A 23,341-nucleotide genomic window follows, 5' to 3' on the forward strand; every position below is an offset into this window, starting at 1 on the left:
CAACCGTTTCGGAGTCCACAGTGTACGACTTTACACATACTTCCTTTTATATAATGGATAGCTAGATAGGTACATAGGTAGATTTCAAAAGTGATGCTGAAGCTTTTACAATGTCAGTTCCGTCTTGAATCAAATACTATCAAATATCATGGTTCATATGTTCATCTCAAACAAAAGGAAATCATTACATTTCAACTGACGTTGCCGTCGTATCCAACACAAAACATGATTATTGTATAAGATTACAAAAACAAACCACTGAGGCGTTTAGTAAGAATACATAGTTGAGCTTCGACAGCTTGTATCAACTCACAGAAAATGGCCAGACGGCGAATCATTGAATTCCACTATTACCGAACAAAGAAAAACATGTAATAGAATAACAGGCACAACCGAAGTGATCGTATTAATATTTCTAATCAAATGATTGTTCGCGTATCGACAGTAAAAAAAGATTATTATTTGTATCTTTTTTCAAAGTGTCGTTGTGCGGGAGATTCGATAAAAAGATAACGTCTATTAGATTCGAATACGTCTGACAAAAACGTCAGCTTGTTCACGCAGTGTCAGCAGTTTTTCTTTAGACACCAAGGGATGAGTGCTTGAAGAAACTAATATTATTCTTGCTATTATGTTACGATCTGAGATAGGTATTTTGATAAGGTACTGGTAGCTCAAAAAAAATGTGAACAATTTAAAAATAAAACTGGAATGTGGACTTGAATGTTTATTAACATTAAATGCTGCCAACATAACACTCGTTTCTTTTACCAATTACAAGAAATCTTCTCAACCATCGATTGCGACAACTAATAGTACGTTATCCGAAATATCTTCGTTCAAACTCCTTCGCTTAAAATTCACATGCAGCATTATTTGAACAAATTCATTGAGGACGTTGCCAATGTTACTGCAAAAATGGTGGGGTATCTTTCCCGTGTTAGAAAATTAAGTTACACCTGCGAATATCTCATATGCCTACAATGTCACCACAAGTATGTTGCCAGCCCTAGGCTGATGCATTTACAATCTTATCTACTTCTACTACTACTACTACTACTACTACTAGTGTCTCACTCGAAGACAGCGCGTCAAAAAGGAGTTGTCAACCAAATATGTCTAGCACTATAAATCTAATCCATCTTCTTTCTAATCGCCAAGATGTTGCACCTTTGTGCCTGTTTTACATGTATGTTAATGGAATGAGCTCTAACTCGACGCACCTTGTAGCTCTGTTACGTATATTACCCGATTAAATCGACAATCAGCAAAATTCCCCCCCTACACTAGCACTGGGATGCGTAAGCAAAGACTCATGAGCCAATTGTAAATATGCCGGGTAATAAACCTCTTAAGAAAAACAAACAAACAAACAAAAACAACTGTTTTTCATAAGAAGTACAAAGCGCTTAGAACACAGAAAACAGAGTAGAAAACATGTATTTTAAATAGTTTTAAGTCATGTCAAACATTAAATCTCTCAGAGAGACTCGTCTTTAAATGAATGAACATCAGATGTCAGTTATGATGGAAATAAATATATTATAATTATGAAAAAAACAACTTAACTATTTAAAAATCCTCGAGTGTGGAACACCACCATTATATCTAACGAACACTCACCAAAGGCAAATTGAAATACAATAGACTAAAAACAATTGAAAGAACGTAAGATTTATGTGAAATTCATCATGCCATCTCCCCATGCTTAAGGAAAAATACATTGTTCACTCTAAGGGTTGCTGCGTGTGTAATGCTGGGGCAATGGCTGCACAATCTAACTACACCTCTGCTAGATAGTCACTGCTATTTTTTACTTTAGCAGGTGTAAGTCCTGAACAATTGAAAACGATGCCGAGATAAGTGGAGAGTACACACAGCGCCTAGTATTTTCAGATGATTATCAAATGGCTAGCCTCAACGTCGATTAACTGTGGTGATCTAACGAAAACCGATGTGGCAACGTAGCAGTGGTAACAGACATAGGCTATTATGAGTTTGAAGATGTTGAAAGATTGATTTGAAAAAAAAAATCCAGGTCTTGACTGGAAATGCATAGAGAGTACTGAAATCTTGAGGATTGATAGCAAGTGAAATCAACTGGCCCTTATTAACAAGGATATCAACTGAGTTGCAAACATGATAAAGGATCGAGTACTATAAATCTGAAAAAAACGTTTTCGGCTTCTTTTCTACCAGCTTGTTCAACTCGTTTGCCCATTAGTCTTCATTTTTTTTTTTTTTTGATACTTTGTTGCAATACAGATGCTTATTTCAGTAGCTTTTTTTTCCAAAGAATTGCAGACTTTTAAGACTTTCTGCCTTTCTGCCGACTGCGCTCCTCCCGCCTTCGCATCCACTGTATTTGCGAGACTCATCTTCCGTTATTGGTAGGTTCTTACATCAATTGATATTGATCTTTTCCCGAGCAATTTTTCATGAAAAAAATAAGTATTATCTTGCTGGTTGGGATCAGGACGTTGTACCCCTTCTGTCCTCAATCAGTGAAGGCGAAATCTATGTAGACTGAGTTAAATGTAATGTCTGTCTGGATCCACAGTTGTTATGTTGAGGGAGCTGGATTTTGTCTACATTAAAAATCAATTTTATGCTTAACTCTGCCCTTATGGTGAGCCAAGAAAATAGGTATTCCAAAGGGAAAGTCATCAGTTTCTTTTTCTTTTTTTTCAGTGGGAAATCATCGGCAAGAGCTCCTGGTATGTAAATCATAGCAAAATCCAACATTATTTGAACTCTTATATGAAGTTCCACCATACGAGACTTCTAGTTTTCCGCAAGAGTTGGACTTTCTTGCCGGTATATTAAAAGCGGGACAGCTTATAAGTGAACACAACTGTCGACAACGACATCGTATTTCCGTACTTACGCGCCGTCTGTTAATTGGGTTTGCATGGATGCGTCTAATTATGGGGGATTTCCGAGATAGAATTGCTTAAGTGGTGGGCGGAGAAGTTGGTTCACTGTAACTGAAGTAGTCATGTGCGAAAGGGCGGTGGATTTGTGAGGAGATGACGGTGTGTGTAAGGAGGGTGTGGGGCAAGAGAACAAGAGGCTAAATCATAAAAAAGGCCATAAAACTGTCGACGGAAGAGGAAGCACCAAAAAGCAACATTTAAAAAAAATGTGCTTTTTTTTTAAACTACGGTTGCTTGCTATGTAACCCAGTATCGTCAATACTAAAAGTGTTTCTATAAGCATTGGTAATTAAATAACTGTTTTTATACTTCTATAGAGATTTAAGGCTCTTTTAACATTTATGTTTATTTTCTGAATTTCTTAAGTGAGGGTTGATAATTTGTATTATTTTCGATTCTACTGACTACTATTCTCGTATTTAGTGTTATTCTAACGACGTTTCGGCTGATGCATCTTCCGTCCTTCTTCCAGTGTATCTTGTTAAACTTAGAAATCTACACAGAACCCTTTATTTAATCTACGGGTGTAGCACGCACTAGTTTCCTTGGCCATGGCCGGGGAGACGTCTTAATTTCCAATTGTATTATTCGTATCGGCCACACTAAGGATTGAATCTTTAAACTACATAAGGCTACGTAGAATTGAATATTATTTGGCACATTATCCATTGCGCAATGGGTGTGAATGTGTGTGCGATGAAGACGAAAGATAAGAACAGTAGTCCGAAAAATCCAGATATTACATTAACTTTCAGTATTTAATCTGGGTCAGCTATAATACAGGGCCCCCATAAAATCCGGGTACACTTAAAAATATAACTCTTTGTACTGGCGATAGACTTTATTGGTCAAAGGATTAGAAAGAAACATATCTATATATTTGTTTAGCTTTTATTAAAATGCTCTTCAGTCTTCCGGACGTTGTCCATCATTAGCAATACAAATGATAATACGATCTGGCATTTCCCAGAAAACATTTGTCAACTGATTTACACGTTTTTGTCTCAAATCAGATTACTTATTTTAGATTCCAAACGTTCTGATGAATTAGATTTCATACACAGATGTTTTTACATATCCCTAAAAAACATTAGTGCAAGCAATCAAATCACACAATTTACTTTTTTCCATTAATTGAAAACATGAATCAAATTATCTAAAACATCTTTACCAATTTGTCGTTAAAATTATTCATAAACTATAGTCTAACCTAGCTAGATTAAACTTTATACCGTACGTCAAGCTATTTTTATCGCAACTAGTTAAACACCCGACGTTGCTCAGTCGCACAATACGCTTAAAGATGATATTTTAATTAATGCAGATTGCGTGTGTATGAATTATAGAATAAATCCTCTATGAATATTGTATATTACGAGGAATAATTTGCCCGGTTGATTAATTCACAAAATAAATAAATAAATAAAATAGAGTAAATAAATAATAATATAGTGTATCAACTACCGTCTGTTTTTTGTTTACAATATCACGCCAGCTAAAATTTTGGCTTAACGATGAAGGTCCTGAAAAACTCACTTTTAATTAATGCTTAATTTTAAAATATGCAAACAAAGAAATGATTTGCGGCGATTTTAAGGTTGTATGTTTTTATGGGAAATTGAATTCATTAATAAGAAATAATTAAAAGTCAATCGAGAGATACAGCCGAGCTTGAAGTCGGCATCATTCGATCTGTAGGTAGAATGCTCTACGACTGGGCTATGTTTCTAGATATCAGCATATGTTGTTTTTAGTTTCCAAGAAGAAATGATTTGTCAAGATTTTCTTATCTCCCTTGCCGGTGCATCCTAAAATATCCCCCCCCTAAAAATTATTTTTGATCTACAAGAAAGAAATACTATTTTTTAGGATCGGATTTTTACTTTCGGGAAAATGTCTGTATAGAAACATCTTAGAACATTGACGGACATATAGATTACCTTTGTGCGAAATTAGCAAAATGTAGGCTCAGCCGTTTCGGACCCTATAATGAAGTAACTCACACACAAAGTGAGTTTCATATAACAGTAGAGATACATACACGTTTTAATCTCCACCCGAACTTCATGGACAGATGGCATAAACCTAACGGCTAACTAAAAGCTCTAATAAAACAATCATTACCAATATACTTGTAATCGTCATGAAGCAAACTCAAATAATTTAATAATAATGCACTAATTCTAAGACAGTGATAAACACGCACAAGCTTAATAACATAGTAAAAAAAAAGCATTAAAATAATTTAGAGCCGAAATAAGCGGGATTTTCCTTATACCTGAGTAATTGCCCTGACATGTGTATAGAATGTAATATTTTCTTTTGAATAGTCTTGCATTTACCAATTTAAAATTTCACCCGGGTTAGCTTCACTAAAACCTTGAACATCTCACGTTAATATAGATTTTAATACATTGTAGTCATAATTAGAATATTAGTTTTTCCATGTCTTCAGAAATGGTAGCGTATTACTGCTTACATTTATCACGTATTTCATTGTCAGCTTTTACATTTTCTATTTGCTAAGGTTGCGTATGTGTATTTATAAGTCATTCACTCCAGTTTTTTATTTTGATATTTTACTTACCCAAACAAGGCCTATTGTAACCGAGATATAACGGGCCATAGTGATGAAGGTCCAGGTATCAAGCGAGCATCCTAATTGAGAAGTTCAGCAGCCAGATGCTTGTTTACGTTACATTTACATTTCCGCATGTTAGTACAGTCGGCGAAAATGAAAGGGAATTTTATAGGCAAGCGGTCCAAAGACAAGGGAGCTACTGAAGTAGAAGGTTTCCGGCAATGAATAGAGTGGGATTCTGATGCTAGTTTGATTCTTCGGAGATGCTTGTGTTCCTTTACAAGTGTAGTAAATCCGTCGAAGCATATTCCGTGATATTACTTGGAAAACAATCACATGAATCCAATATCACATCAAAGGAACAAGTGATGCTGCTGGACTGACAATGTGGTACTTTTTATATTAGGTTATTTTTTTTATTTTCTCTATGCAAGAAACTTGTATGCCAGTACAGTAATCTGATTTAAATGTGTATATTCGATTTGGCTAGGAAATTAACTTAATTGCGTATCTTATTTTTATACGCATATCATTATGTTCAGACGCCCTTCTTCCGTTCACGTGTCAAATGCGGGAACCAGGTAGGGTCTATTGGTTGTTTATCATCGCCAGCAGAAAAATAATATTGAACTAATTAAAACATCAACCTTTGAAACGGAACAACGATGGATCTCCTTGTTTAGCTCGACTAAACGCCACGAGGATATATAAAAAGAGTAAGTAACACGAATTCCCTGCGTTTTATCCTACGCTTTACTACACATCATGGAACTCAAATGTCTGCAACTTAATTGCTACAAATATGTTCATAACATACTACCTGGTTCTACTCGGCTATTGAGCACTTTAAGTAATTACCGAAAATCAATGCATGTTATATCTCCTTATATCTAAGTACATGAAATAATTACATATCATATATACAGAATATGGTCTTCATCTTGCGAAGATGACTGATCATGCAATTGTTCTGTGGGTTCGAAGATGGTTTGTTAAAACGATTCGAGCTCTAAAGTATTTCTCGCATGTTGAACACCTGTGTCGGAGATGTTAATTACTTCGTTTTTGCTGATTTCACGTTTTCTCTTGTGTTCTTCAGAGCGTACGAATTCAACAATTGTAGCCCCTTTTTGAATTGCAGCACGCAAGAAACATCTATCTTTAGTTAGTTTTTCCCAGGAGTTAGATTACAAATCGAACTATTTGAGAGATATCTTCAGATTGTTCTTAAACTGTTTCCACTGTCCTCCTGAGGGTCTTTTCCTTTGGACAGTTCACCTAAAAGAAGCTATGTTGGGAGCCTTCATCAGACATGCGGCATACATGATCTGCCCAACGAACCTGATGCTACTGTAACGGTGTGTATCTTATCTTGCCACTTGATTTTTAAAAATGTACGGTAGCAGGTCATACAAAATATAGACACACACACAAATAATATATATGTGTGCGTGTCTTCGGGGGTACACTAGAGCCGTTCCAAAATCAAAGTCTACTACATTTGAGCTAAAAAATTTGAAAAGGTACTAAGCAAGTGTTATCACTAAAACGACCGAATTTATTTTTCTACATAGTCACAACCATTCTCAATACACTTTTGCAAGAATACGAAGACGCATCCGCTTCTTCGAGTCTTACACCGTCAATATCTGCAACAGAGATACAAACTTTCAGGGCAATAATGCAGAAGTCAACATAATCATGTAATTTGCGATCCCTTCTGATTAATTCTGGCCAAATAAAAATAGGAGGTTTACAACTGGAAAGCTCCTCATATACACACCAAACACAAAGCTGTTCATGGTAGAATAAAATAAATAATTTTGCCACAATTGAATGACTTGCGTTGCTAGTTTGCTTAACTTTTTACGTATCAATACGAACCGCCTTTAAGATACGGTTACAGGCAGACATTAGTAGGAAAAGCGAAGTAAATATGGGGATTTGAAGGGCTCTAGCTAAAACCGTGGGGGTGTGCGTCTGAACACACAAACACGTACAATGAAACCTATAATTAGATTTTCTATCCAGCCACATTCGGATCCCGACCTATCTCTACGTTCATCTTCATAACAGCCTTTTTCATACTCATTTCCGGATTATTAGCATGGCCCTCTTTAACGAACAAGGGCCATCATCTTCGTACGATTTAATCTGATTCTGATAAGCAGAGGAAAGTTGGCAGAGTTACAAGTCCCCCTCCCCCATGTAGCTCATCCTTTCATTGATGAACCCGAAGTAGTCGGATGGAAATTCGAATCCGTGTGAGAAGTAGAAACGGAAAAGATGGCTTCCAATTGCAATTGAACCAACAGATGCCCTACACTTTCTAAACAATGCGAGGGTAAAACATTACAAATAAATTACGCAAACATTAATGTTTGACATAAACTTTGTAATAGTTCACGGTTTCATAAGTGTTCCATTTACCTACTAGAATATAAACTGTATGCGTTATATATTCAAACTGGCCACTAAACTTAAGTTTGCGAATTAATCCTTGATATACTATTGGGCATGTGATTTTTAATATAAAGTATAATAAATGCAAATATATATAATTATGATAAATATAAATCTATCACTCGTTTATATATATATATATATATATATATATATATATGTGAAAAGTTGTCAATATCGACAATAGGGCCTAAAGAAATGCCCTTGGTTCGGAAAAAGTTACAAGCCAACACCTTTTGTCAGTGAAGCGTTAAAAACCGTCGTCCGGAAAACCTTAGAAAACAACACATTCACCTAAAACGCAGTACACGGTAACACGGTTAGTCCGGAATGCGTTACAATGTAACACGTTTAGTCCGGAACGCATTACAAGGTAACGCTTTTAGTCCGGAACGCGTTACAAGATAACGCGTTTAGTCCGAAAGCGTTACAACGTAACACGTTTAGTTCGGAAAGTGTTACAAGGAAATACGTTTAATCTGGAAAGCGTTACAAGGTAATACGTTTAGTCCGAAAAGCGGTACAAATTAACACATTTAGTCCAGATTATTATAAGACATATTTTGATAGGAAAGTGGTACGAGGCAACCTTTTGTTAAACCAGATTTTCGAGGCAGCATTTTGTCGAGAAAATGTTAAGTAGTACCCTTTCGTCTATCGCAAAAATGAATGCTTTTTCTTAACGAGAAAAACATGTGAAGTTTTAAAATGTTAAGCCAAACAGAGTTGATCACCATCGAAATGAGGAAGGACTACTGTGAATTTAACCCTCGCAATGACGGATTCGACAAGCTATGGGGTTCCAGTACATTTAAAATCCGCTCCTGCGTAACATTTACATGCGCATTCTTAGTTAAAACGAGTTTCATTAGAAACAGAAAGAAAGAAAATGTGAAACCGATTATATACACATGTTATATAGGGGTTTCATTGAGAGAGTCTTATTATACGCGCAGTCTTAGATGAGTCTTATTATACAGAGGGATGTTGATGTAGTCAGAGAGAGAGAGAGAGAAGTTGTAAGAGATATTGTTCAAAAGGGAGATTGTTCGTTCCGTGTTCGTGTTATGAGAGATTGTTATATTTTAAAATGTTCATTCCTTAATTGTGTTATAGAAGAAGAGGAGAGGAGAAACTCTTGGAGTGAAGGGATAGTGTTCAGACAGTTCGGACATTGTGTAGACATGATGATGTTGAGACGTGTATGTAAAGACATTTTATAACACAAATATATAATACAATTCCACTTTACCTTTTTGTAAGAATCATAAGACAAGACGAGCTTTACCAAAAACACTTGATGGTTTATTTCGTCACACGGCCGTGTTTCCATCACCAAAAATTCAAAGTCTCACATCTTAGTTTCAACGTGACGTCTCGCTTCCTAGACGACTGACCCCTCTGAGTTTTCTCACTGACTGTCTAACTCTCAAGTTTTTTCTCTATTCCTAGAACTTTCTATTTTCCGTGACGTCATACACATGTTAAAACATGTGCCTTCTTTCACGTGCTCTGGACATACGTTTCCAAAACTTTTCCTATTTCTCAGTAACCTATTTATTCAATATGTTAAAAAATATTATCTTATAAGCTGCATTCTTTCAATTTAAAATTTCATAACAAACTTGAGAGTTCACATTCTTTCCTTGAAATATTTATCTATATTCTAAACAAATGTTTGTTTTACATTTTTAAATTCTCACACGTAATCTATTTCTAAACTAAATTACGAGGTTCGAATTTGTCTATTGTTATTTCATTTTCATTTTAAACTAAATTCTCCATTTTTATACTTACATGAAAAGGGGGCAGCCCTTATCATGTAACACACACACATATATATATATATATATATATATATATATATAAGTAATTATTATTATATATATATATATATATATATATATATATATATATAAGTAATTATTATAAAGTAAATACTGGATCTATAATCTCGTAGTAAATCCGTGTGTAAACGTTGCTATTTGAAAGATACTAGTAGTTTTGGTAGATAATATCCATTTTATATACGGACTTTAAGTCGCGGTCGGATCAAGTTTCATTTTTCTCTGTGGATTTTCCTTTTTTTATTAACATAGTTAATTGATAGCCATTTACGTAAGGCGGACTTCTACAACGCTAAACACTGCCATCCTTAAAAAAGGGGGGATTTGCACGTGAGAAAGTTAAAGGCTTATAAATTTTACACAATGAATGTTTGTGAAGGCATAGGATAAAAATACCAACATTTTATCTCTGAACGTGCAATTTTAATGAATGGGTTTTATGAATTCACTTTTTATTTGCGGACTGTTATCCTCATCTTAATAGTTGTTGTTTCACCACCTTTTTGCCAACTCATCCTCTGGCCTTCTTCAGGTGGTTAACTGCGACAGGATAGGAATGCTAATCTTGTAACTCTATCCACACAAATTACATCCCTTCCATAATTGTTATTGTTTCACCAAGTTTTGGCCAATTAATCCTACCTTCTTCGGAAGAATTGAAACCACTATCTTTAGAAAATACACACCTGGAATCGTAAAGACTCAACGCCCCAATCAATCGCGTAACAGGCCTCGAAAGCGATCACGGTTGAAATTTATGGATTTAGAAATTTAATTTGGTGTTCTTATCTGATCTTCTATTATTCCTATTTACAATGCCTCCTCACGGGACAGAGTTAGACACCAGGGTCGTTTTTTAACGTGGAGAAAAGGAACAAAAATAAAACCTTTCTCAGTCGTGAAGGATTTCTCCTCCATTGACAGAGAACAAGAAACTGAAGTGCAACATCTGAAGAACAGATGGTATTTATTTGCTCCCCCACCGAGCAAATTAGGCACAAGGCCAATTTTTAATGTGAGGAGTGAAGGGAGGGGGAAAGGGAAAAAGGGGACCAGCTCCCGAGAGGTGGGAAATGGGAGCTGGTTAAAGGTCAGGCATGTGGGGTTGCCCCCACATCTGGTCTTTGCTAGTCATAGCTAGTCATAGCTAGTCATAGCTTGCAGCATCTGCCGGAACAGATACTACACTTTGATCCTGGCCCGAAGGCCAAGTACGGTGTAGATGATCTTCTATTGTTGGGTTCGTACCGAATTGTATTATATTTTATTTTATTTCATTTTTCTGAATTCTTTGAGATGAGGCTTCATGATTTGCATATTCATTTTATTGTGGACTGTTTTCTTCATCTTCATAGTTGTTGGTATTTAGCCGCGTTTTTGGTCAACTCATGTTTTGGCCTTCTTCAGCTTGTTTACCGCAACGATTTAGGAATGTTTAGTCTTGCAACTAATTGAAGAAAACAGGATGAGTTTGCTAAAATATGCTGAAACAACTATGAAGATGAGGATAACAGTCCGCAAAAAAATAAAAATAAAATAAAAAATGAATACACAAATTATGAAGCCTCATCTCAAAGAATCCCCCGCTCCAAATAAAATATGTAATGGGTGTTATAAAGTTTAAATTTATATTGATATAACTTAAAAATTCATGCTCATATTTATGTCAGGCAACAAGTTTGTATGAATCTAATCTTTCATATATTAGGTTCATATTTTCAAATTAATCATCCCCAGGAATTTTTCAAATAACGACGAAAGGTATAATTTGGTTTGTTTCCTTCTTCATCTCAACATATACGGCTGTGTGTGTGTAGATTATTTTTTTATAGTATACGGCCCATCTAATAAGTCAATGAGATGTTTCCTCAGTAATCTCTGAGAATAATCTACATTTTAAGAAGAGAGGATACTATCTGTGGGTCAGACGGTTTACGAAGACTCCTCCCCTACTGTAATATGAACACCCCTCCTTCAGATTACCCTGGATTTTCGAAACCACTAAACCGTTTCTCCGGGACGGACAAAATTTTTCATGACTACATGGGATTACTGAACTGACTCGACAATCTGTGAACGGAAGAAAACATACCAACGGACCATATGGTGCAACACACTTCTTGACTGTTCAACAGGTTAAGATTAATAGAGCTTAGAGAACTAGAGGATGCTACCTTCGTGAAGTAAATAAAAGGTTTCCGTTCGAAATTCCGTCCAAATTTCCGAATTGCACAGGAATATTTCTTAGATCGACGATACACCTAGAGAATGGCAGAGGTTAAATAGAGGGGAACGTTTCTGAAAATGAAACTGAAGAATTCAAATAGGAATAACCAATCCTCATTTAAAATAAGCAGACGCATAGAACAACGGTCTTTGGGGCCACAAAATAAATAAAAACAAAATAATGCAATCGATGCACTAATGGAATCTAGCACATTAATATACTAAATATAGTATAGTTCAGTTTTAGTCGGAGACACAATACCCAAAGATATTAACCTTTATTTTTAAAGGGACTGATTTACTGCCAAATGTCTTCATTAAAAGGTCTCTCTGAACTTCTTTGTTAACTTGCAGAATGCATCTTCATTTGAATTGTTTATCCCACCACGTTAAACTAACTTCATGTTAACCTTGCTGCAAGAGGGAAGCAAGGAAAATAAAGATTATCCAGCATATATAAACACTGCACATTTTTTGAAATATTTAAAGAAGGAGTAGATACTATGCAAATAATAAAAATAGTCAAGGAATGTTTATATCTATATATGATTGGGGAGAAATATCGATAATAAAATTGTAAAGTTCTGTTACATCGAATGGCGTCATTTGTAAATATCCTACTGAAAGGAACCCAGCTTATTGGCTACGACAGTTATTTTGCGTCATAACAAATATCTCGGATAGGTGGCGCCATATTAACAGCGGGACGTTTTCCTTGTCAAAGTAGATCTAGTTCGGAAGACTTTCACAATGGCTTCCCAAAACACAAGCAGAAAAGTAACAAAGAATAATACAATGTTGAAAGATAAGTGCACAATTTTAGGTTAAACGGATAAAGCATGTAGTCAATAAAAATAAATGATGCTTATATCTTTAGTTCGGACTGAACTAAAGATAACAATATGGGAACCAACATCTCTACATAATTGCGGTGAAAATGTATTTACTATATTTAACAGTATATCATAAATTGCTATACATTCCTTAACCCTTTTAGTGAATAAAACAAATGTAATATAGGTTATGATGCTGCACGTGGTTTATTCTGTCATCGATCAGTGAATGAGAAGTTATTTTTGTTCCAATTCAGAACGTTCTGCTAAATCTTTCCCAATTAAAAAAAAACGACGACATTCTGTCTATTTATCTAAAGGCAAGCTAAATCTAGCTTAATAAGAGAAAAAAAAAACAGAATGAGAAACAATAAGCTCTTATGTAACAGATTATTAGTTGTACGTTGTATTTTACGACTCAATAAATGTCGTTGGTTCATTTTGTTCCAAGCCTTACATAGGTTTAAAATACGGTTTGTTTAAAGATGTGTACGTTTTGTTAACGTATCTTTCATAAACGAATGTATCTCGGCTGTCGAACGTTTCGGTATTCGAGCCAGAAGTTGGCGATATTCTTGTCTCGGTAGTCGAATGAAATTTCGCTTCAAATGTAAATAAGCAGCGGTGTTCCTCAATGGAACGTTGCAATTAATACCAATTGTGATACTTTTGGATTGATTCACCCCCACTCTGACGAAATTCCTAGGCTAATCTGAACTTTGCGACAAGAGTTATATTTAGAACAGCGTCGTCACAACCCTTCGACAGACTAAACGATGCCCAAATTAATTTTAGCACATCATCGCACACCAGAACCACGCAATTCGATTTGTCACGTGACTCCAAAAGAACCTTGAGGTGTCCAAAAAAAAAAAAAAAAAAAAAAACTTCAATACGACGTACGAAGCGAAAATATTACGGATCGACATTAATTACGCGAAAAAAAAAAAACTGTTTTTCAAATAATCGTTTTAGCATCGTGTACATACTTTAGAAAGAAAATAGAAACGGCCATTCTTTTACCATTGAAAAAAAAAGAGAAATAATAGCAGTAAAGCAAGCGCAAAACAGAAAACTGTGCGAAGGACGATCGAATGTAAAATGGAACTGGTAAAGAAATTTGAAAGCGAAATACGTGTGTTAGCGCTTGCAAAGGAATATGAAATGGCAGTGCAATTAAATGTATGAAATCATCAAAGTTTACCGAGAAAAAGAGGCTTTTGAACCAATTAATTCTATTTAAGTTAATTCCAAGAGGAAATACTGTTTCGGTTGTCGGACATTTCGGTGTTGAACAAACATCTGAAACGAAGTATAGTACCGAGGTACCACTTTAGTTCGAAACGACAATTTCTATTACACTCATTTGTTACTTGCACAATTTATAGCGGCTCATAACTTGCCACTTGTTTGTGATAACGAACGCATTCGAGTCCAGGGTCCGATCACAACAATTAGTCTAGCAGAAATTGGGTTACGTCACTGATCACGGTCTACTCAGTTAATTAAAAAAAAAAACCCAGAATACTCATAATTTAGGAATCTGCCTTAACTCTTCATTTTCTGTGCTTTGTAAGTCACATACCTCTTCATCACTAATTCTTAAATGACCTACCAAGTCATCCGGCACTTAAATTAAATTAAAATTGAGCTGGTCTTCTATAACCCATGTTTGCCGTCTTTAATCGAAGCTACGTTTAAGAATGTTCATTTTAAACATTCTTCTATATTTATCTTATGCTAAGCATGCTGTTATTGCGTCATTTTTTGCCTTACTGCCTATTGCTGGACAAAGTTGAGTATGTAAAACTAGACATCGTGCACACTGAATGACGTGAAAAATGTGAAATAGACGATTAAAAAAGAAATGCGAGAAAGCGAATATTATAAAAGGTAAAAAACACCGCTACCAGAATCGAAATACCTATTGTTTTAATACAAATGTGTGTGTATATATATTAGTAGAATGTGCGCCCACTGTTACTCATTCTGCTGTGAAGTATCCGTATTCAATAAGCTCAATGTTACCAAACATTATTGATGCTGAATTATGATATAAAACCGTCAAATACAATTTTTTTTAATTTTTGCTTATTAAGCATAATTACGAGAAGAAATGATATATAGTTTTCATACTAAACGTATGCAAACTATATATTATTTCTGATTGTAATTATCATTTATTTTTTTAGAATGGAATTAATATTTTCGACAAGTTTTGACAAATATAAAAGTGAAGTGAAACAACAGTCTTATATTTCTTTTAAATTAAATACTAATTTCAAATTGAGAAACTAAAATCATTCCATCATTGAATAAAATCTACTCCTGCCGTGCGTAACACTTGAAATATAATGTAAATTATGTGCTTTATTAAGCCCAGATTAAAATACGCAAAGTAGGACGCCTGTTAAGAATTAATATTTCTGAAGTACGTTAGAAGGTTTCCTTAACGGACACCATATGTTTTATTTTAAATCAGCCAAAATGAAAAAGAATTAGACTTGAAATAATTACATTTTTAACGTAAACCTTTTACACACACAGACACACACACACACCTACGCATCTTTCTGATTTTCCGATCCATTCTGATAATTGCGACTTTTCCAACAATGCAATTAAATTTTATTAGAATTTTATTTAAAATCCCACGCCATTAAATACAAAATCGTTTTAGAGATATTTTCGACTGAAGTTTGAAACATTACAGGGCTCTACATTACGAGTGAAACAGTTGCATTTGCGATTGATTTTTCCAAGGGGCGACTAGAAATAATAAAACGCTTATCTTTTGGTGATTTTCTTTTCAGTAAATCTTCCAAAGCTCATTACTGAGTAATTTCTTTTTAACGTTTTAAAAAATAAATTGATCAAGACAAATATTTAAACAATAAAAAAGTTAATATAACAATATGGTCTTCTTTTTTTTTTTTAAATAAATGTTATTTAAAAAACATCCGAAGAAATATAAATGTTTATAACTTCCAATTTCAACATAACATTGGATATTAAGAATTGTATTTATTAAAATATGTAGACACATCTTTATGATGTATCAACTTGTCACGGAACGAAGATGTCATATTCCAAAATTCACGTGAATTTGTCTAGTAACTTTTCTATTTGGCTAGGAAACAAAAATATTTAGTTGTCAAAGGTGAACTTAAGAAAAATTTATCCCTAGAGCCCTGCATTAGTAATCACACAATAGCCGATCGGATTTGAAACGTGCAAAATTGATTTTATAGGCTACGAGGGAACATATTAGACAAAACATATAAGACTATAAGACTTTTATCACGTAATATAGCTGACCATGTTCGATAGTGTATTTTTAAATACATATTCAAAATATTAATTTCGGCGCTAAATAATTCTTAAAAGGAATGATATGCACAAAAATGCTAAATAAATGACAGATATATTTTCCCTAATCTTTTTAATCGGCATTCTTCTTAAACGGAGAGATGGATTTACGTTTTACCAAGGTTTGCGTGGAGATGTCAAGATCCTCTTTAATGCAGCGTCTAGGACTCACAAATGATCATCTATCTACTACTGACCAGGTTAAATGTCGCTTAACTACGATAATCGAACAAAACCGGCGTGTCAACGTGATTTTGGCATATACGTTTTTAGCACAATTACATTTACATTTTTTTTTTTATCCAAACCGAATCTCCGAAGCGCTTCATAATATACAGGTAGACATTGAAAAAATACATATGTATGAATGGTTTCCACATCTTTTTCGTTTCTTGTTTTGATAAAACACGCACAACTAGAAAAGTGCGTATTGGAACGTGTCTGAACGCGGGGATGCGTTTATGAGCTGGAAATATCATAGAATAAATCCAAACTGATGGGAAGAGGAATATGTGATGGTTTACTATAGAAAACAGATTCAGTGAACAACTTTTGCAAACAATGATTCCGCTTTATTGTTATTTGCAAACATGTGATAAGTTATTTTCAATTGACCAATATCAATTTAATAAAGTGTTAAATAAATCTAATCTGAAAACACCAGGAAATTATTACCTTCACTTGAGTATCTATAAATGCTAGAACATAGAAACTATTTCAGTGTACTGATACTAACTAACCTAGTGGGACTGGCTTGGGTTAGAAGTATGTTCAATATTCCTTATCAGATCTGTATTAAATGTCCATAGAGATGTTTCTGGATATTTAACGTATTCTTCGAGGTGTATTTTGATAAGGTTTTTGAAGCATAAAACTTTAAATAATTTTGAAATGATTTGTTAAATTATTATAATTCCGTCTTAAAATCTTACTGTATTCTACGTCTGAAATTATTTACAAAACTAAGGTTTAAACGAGGCGAGTTAGGAGACGTACTATGAACGCACGGTAAGAAAAAGCCTTGTCTGATAATTATCTTAAGTAAATAACCACATTTGTACATTCATGGAATTGTTTGGGAGATGAGTAAATTGTATATTTTTTTATTTAATTATTTGGACTACTATCCTCATCTTCTAGTGGTTGTTTTCATGACGTGTCGGCTAATTATTCCTCTGGCCTTCATTAGGTTAACCGCGACGGGATAGGAATGTCGAACCTCCAACGAGATCCACAGTAATTACTGGCTTCAATAGTTGTTGGGATAACACCCATTGAAGGCAACAATTGCTGTGGATGTAGTTGGAGGATTCGACATTCCTATCCTGTCGCGGTTAACCTGACGAAGGTAAGAGGAATAATTGGCCGAAACGTCATGAAAACAACAACTAGAAGACAAGAATAATCCTACAAATAATTAAATAAAATCAGTTACACCTTTATACAATATAAAATTAATGATAGCTTATTATCGTATTTAAAAAAGAAAAAAAACAATTTAGCTCATCCCCCTTTTGCCTCCACCCCTAAAATATGACCCTCCGATTTCTAATACATTACTTCAGACATTGTTCATCTTATTTTCGTTTTTTTTTTTTCGTTTCATCCGCTACTTTGTGTTGGAAAATATCGCTGTTCTTCCCAATCGACTACAACACGGTATTTTTCAGTGCTTATGCAATTATTTTCCTGTGCTATTTTTAAATAATGTTTACAAAGTTAAATTCAAATTTCACGATATCTTTTTTATTATTATTAAATTGTCAGTTGAAAGAGTAGTATAGTTACAAAACGACCTCCGCTCTCAAGGTTAGGAATAGGTTTCCAATTAATAACGTTATAATTTCAGTACGCATATAGTATTAACTTTAACATCTCTCTTAAACAATCACATTCTGCTCAATCTTCAATAACGGTATTGTCTCACTGTCTATCCGACACTTATTTTACTCTTATTCCCGAGTGGCATTTAAACATATATATATATATATATATATATATATATATATATATATATATATATTAATATGCTAATTTGCTTCGACGGTTATCATCCTGAACATCCTTAAAATAAAACAGCAGATCACAATACTCATAAGTTATTTATCGCAGTGTATGGTGGGTGAAGATCACAATACTAATGTTATTTATCGCCAGCCAGTTCTATTTCTTGTAATAATATATATCAAGCAGTTATCCATATTTGCCTGCGAAATTAATTTTTAATTCACAACCTGATCAGAACTAATATTACACTTATTATTCTATTAAAGGATGTTCTATTGTTTGTTTATGTGGTGATGTTTTAAACTACCGTGGAATTTCCACGTGTTCTGCTAGTTGATAACTAATGCCACTAATGAGGAATTACACATTGTAGCCCTTTCCATACGGAGATGCTGTAACATAAATCGGAATATAAAATTAAAATAGATGGAGTAGAAAATGATTGAACTAATAAAATGTATGGATGATCTAAATAATATAAAATTGGTTTATGAAACAATTTTAATGAAACAATATTGCAAAGTCCAACAAGTCATAAAACAAAATAAGTTAGATGCAGGCACATTTCTATACAATATAAATGTTTTGTGTAAATGTTTTTAATCTGATGTTAAATTAATAACAAATATCGAGATAGTTACAAGATTTTCAAATTAATTGCTTTTATAAATATGGAAGGCATTTTAAAACCGCACCTCGCAGTTCGAATTTATTCGTAAGAAATACTTTTCAAACTACAGTAGCACTGTGGGATACGGTGGCTATAAGATAAACTTTTATTCAGGTTACGATGTGGGATACGATGTTTTTCCGGTCCTTAGTTAGGGTGTTTTCCCCGCCTTACGATGTTATTTATAATGTTATTCGATGATATACATGTATATTATATACTGTTCTGTATTTTGTTATTAATTTTAAATGCTGTATCCCGGGGTTCCATTGTACATCTATCAATACGATTTTTTTACTATATATCAGTATTTTATGTGGGCTGCGAACCTACATAAAGTTGCGACATTAATCCCATGGGTCGCCAATTGATTTGGAGCGGAAGGTGAATATAATATAAAAAAACAGTGAAATATATTGATACGAAGGCGATGTTTTGGTCTACTACTTAATATAAATAATGCAATGTAAGTAACTTCCAATCGTTTGTTACAAAGTGACTCCAGAATTAATTGTGATTTATTGTATGAAAAAGTATTAACTATCAATTAGCAGTGATTAAAACAGTAAATGCCGTTGAATCAAAACAAGTTGCAACATTGCTTTTCGAAGATTTATGTGAGGATTTCGATTCAATACATAAAACACTACCGTTTTAAACAGAGGGAATATATATATATATATATATATATATATATATATATATATATATATATATATATAATTGAAAGGAAAGCTGCAACTATTTCTCGCTTATCCATAGTGGAATATGAACCATTATTTACGGGTGAATTTAAGTCGTGCCAATTCTCATACCGGTTCTCTATTTTTTTTTCTCTCTCTTTTTTTTAAAAAAAGATATTTAATAGTACTTATACAGAATTAGAACATAAATAAAGCATGATAATATATTTGTCCGAAAAGGTATTTTATGAAATAAAAGTGAAATTCTGTATGAACAAACTGATCTGAAAGAAATTATATTTCGCAAGACTTGTCCAATTTCTTGAAGAAGCGGCAAATTTAATTAGAATTGATGACTTATATGGCTTGATAAAAAAACATTTGGAAAATCCTACTGTTAAAAGGATATATTTCTGGTGAATTTTATGAGTTTTTCTCTTACTCTGATATTGAGAGTTCTGATTGAAAAAAAAAATAATTATGAGACTTAATCATAGTTTAGGAAATTGTACCCACAAGAATCTGGGCCAAAATTTTACAAAAATACAAAAGAATATCAGAAATTGCAATAAGGAATACACTGCAATTCTCAAGAACTTATGTGAAGCATAAATCTCCGAAATTTTCATCCTTTAAAACAAACACCGAAATCAATTCAGTGTGAAAGACGACTTAAAAGTGGAGCATATCGTCAACGGAGCTCAGGATAGAATTGCTATCCACGATTCTGCAAGACTAGCCGCTTCAGTAAGGTCGGTTTATAAACATACTTTACATTACGGTAGAAATTCATGTGTTCGAATAGTTTTTAATCGATTTGCAATTTTTTGTTGTAGGGGGGAGTTGTATCAATAAATTTAAAGTTTATCTTAACTTCACGAAATGTATAGTTACTTCCCGAATAGATAATCTAGAATTGAATAATCGTAATACCTTTAAAAAAAAAATCAATGTATATTTTTAGCATTTGGATCGCTTACCAATTTCTTCTAAAATGGTTCAGACCACTGCGATAGTGTAACATAAGTCGTAACGAAACTGATTGTCGGATTTGGAATCATTTATGTCATTAAAAATTAAATACGAATTAGGCAAAGGGAATTCACAACCAGCATATCTGATCAAATATTTAAGAGAATAATTTCTGTATTTCTACAAGCCTACCCTTTGCCACTTATAAAGTCTTGCCACATTTGATCTGGTGTATCTTCTATTCGTCTCCCACTCTTAGACGGGATTAACAAAACAAAGTCACCAAACAAAAGGTCTCGCACTTTCAATTAAACTCCAACCACTGTCCGATCGACGAAATGTTGTACGCCTCGGCTTATTTTCCAAGATTGCTAATGGAATGTGCTCTGACGAACCCCAATACCTTGTACCTCCTCTATGTAAATTACCGCGACTAACCCGACGAGTAGCAATATTCTACCCCTATACTGTAGAGATCCTGAGATGCCGGAAACTTTCTACTTAATGTTTTCCCTAGAACTGCCAGACTGGAATTCGCTCCCAGTTCTCTGACTCCCTGACTACTGACGTGCAGAAGTTCAAGTGTAATGTAAACATTTTGCTGTAGAACTCTCCACATAATACCCCTGCATATATTGTTTCAAATAACAGACCCCTACATTCAACTGGTACTGTAAAATTGGAGTGAAAAGGCAATAAAAAATACTAAGATTCTTGAAATAGCGACACAAATAAATTAATGTAATTTTTAAGCTTTTATATTTGTGTTTGTGTTCATGTTTTCAATCGTTACGTCACTACAAAAAAAATCAATGAAATGATAAAATCTTTTAAAATTTTATCTCAAAACTACGTGTATAATTTGAAGTGATCAACTCGTATGCAGTAAATTTTATTGATGATTCAGGACTAAATAAAAATCATTTTATGCAAATTAAATATGCGTAAATCATGAATCATGTGAAGTTTTGAAATTAACTTTAGAGAATTGAATCATGTCATTTAATGCTGTAATATTCATTAATGAAATCGCTCCAGATATGGCATGAAGCCATCTGATGCTATGGCGCTAAAAACTGTAGATAGTTAAAAGTCTAACCTACTACAAACTGTTAGATGGATATATGATGTATAGGAGGTTCATATTGGGGACACAATAACGGGGCCCAGAACAGATGACGATGATAATGAGCGAGACATTTATATCTGCTGCGATGCTTCTTGGGAACTTCATATTATTAATATAGACCTCATATGATGCAACGATTCTTACACACATATAGAGTAGAGGAGATACTTCACTTATGATGATGGTGGGGAGGTCACATAATAGTTGGAAGAGGTTACACAATAGTTCGTTATAAGATGATGATAAAAACACATTTATATTTTCGTTGTAAAAAATGACGACACGAGACAAACAGTTACAAACATAGTTGGTTTCTTTATTCTTCAATCGGCCGATCGGTTTTGTCAGGAATACAACCTTTGATTTACATGGTCTATCTTTCCCCCCTCGCTTTTAAGGGGCTCTCCTCTCTAACTGACTCATCTATTCTTGACTTCAACAGACTACTAACTTCGGACCCTTAATGATATATATATATATATATATATATATATATATATATTGATAAATCTCCTTTATTTATCACGTTAGAAGTGTGGTTTTCAAACGTGACTAATTTTAACTTGGCTTTACGTATGTTTGTCCAAACACACTTTTGGTAAACAAAGAATCCTCAATTGTAATTCTAACCTATTTGTAAACAATATATTTTGATTTGCATTGTGCATTCTTTTAACTGGTATATTAACAATTCAGATTTCTGATAGAATGGATAATCGACTCTTATTCCGACATGAACAATATTTAACTGTTCTAATAGAATTAATAATGGGCTTAATTTCTAACATTCCATTTTCCATTATTATCTTTAACACTTGCCTGCAGGGTTCGATTTTAGTCTAATCCTAATATCATTTTCACTTATCTAGTATGTCTTCTTTCTTACATGAGAAGGGATAGCCATTTCATGTAACATATTCCAATTCAAAAAATAATAACTATTCTCTTCCTCAGAAATATCATTCATGCAATGATATAATTGAACAAGTGTAGTATCAAAACTGATACTACACTTTGGTCCTAATCACAAAGCTAAATATTAAAAGGGGATACATCACATAGAAATAAGTGCGAAATATTTTGTGGCATTTCATAATGTATTTTCTTTTCTAATTGTTTGTTTTATCTGTCGTCCGTTTTTTTTTCTGATGCTTTCTATTTTCTTTAGGGTTTGTTGCTTTCATGAATTTCTCCTGGCTTTTTAAAAAATAATATGCACTTTTGTATTTTCTAGCTCAGAAAATGAAGACTGCGAAGATGTTTTAAATTGTTTACTTTTAAATATATTTTATGGTTTAGACATAGCGATAAGAGTTCACTTCGCTACGAATCAAATAATCGTGACAAAATACGCTCACCTATTTACCTTGCTCTATCCCCTCAACAAAAGATTTACCCGGTTTCAACATATGATACCTACAAGGAATTGATACAATAATGTCGTGTTTTAACATTTTTATGCACAGTCTTAGAAAAAAACAAAAAAAAAAAACAAAAACAAATCTCTGTTAAGTTGGAGAAGACTAAGCGTTCAACACACTAAACAACAATAGATACGACACGTCACTATAAATATGTATTTGTGATACGTGCATGATTCTTTTGATGTACATGTGCGCGTGTCT

At 33.8% G+C, this 23,341-nt stretch overlaps 1 protein-coding gene across 3 annotated transcripts in view; it reads right to left on the minus strand.

Moving 5' to 3' along the window:
• The window catches only part of LOC145284792 (uncharacterized), a 327,627-nt gene that overhangs the window by 127,972 nt on the left and 176,314 nt on the right, over positions 1-23,341 (minus strand). The window lies entirely within an intron of this gene.

The sequence above is a fragment of the Euprymna scolopes genome, chromosome 9 (genome assembly GCF_053919585.1).
Source record: "Euprymna scolopes isolate OS-2025 chromosome 9, ASM5391958v1, whole genome shotgun sequence".
In the NCBI taxonomy this organism is placed as follows: Eukaryota; Metazoa; Mollusca; class Cephalopoda; order Sepiida; family Sepiolidae; genus Euprymna; species Euprymna scolopes.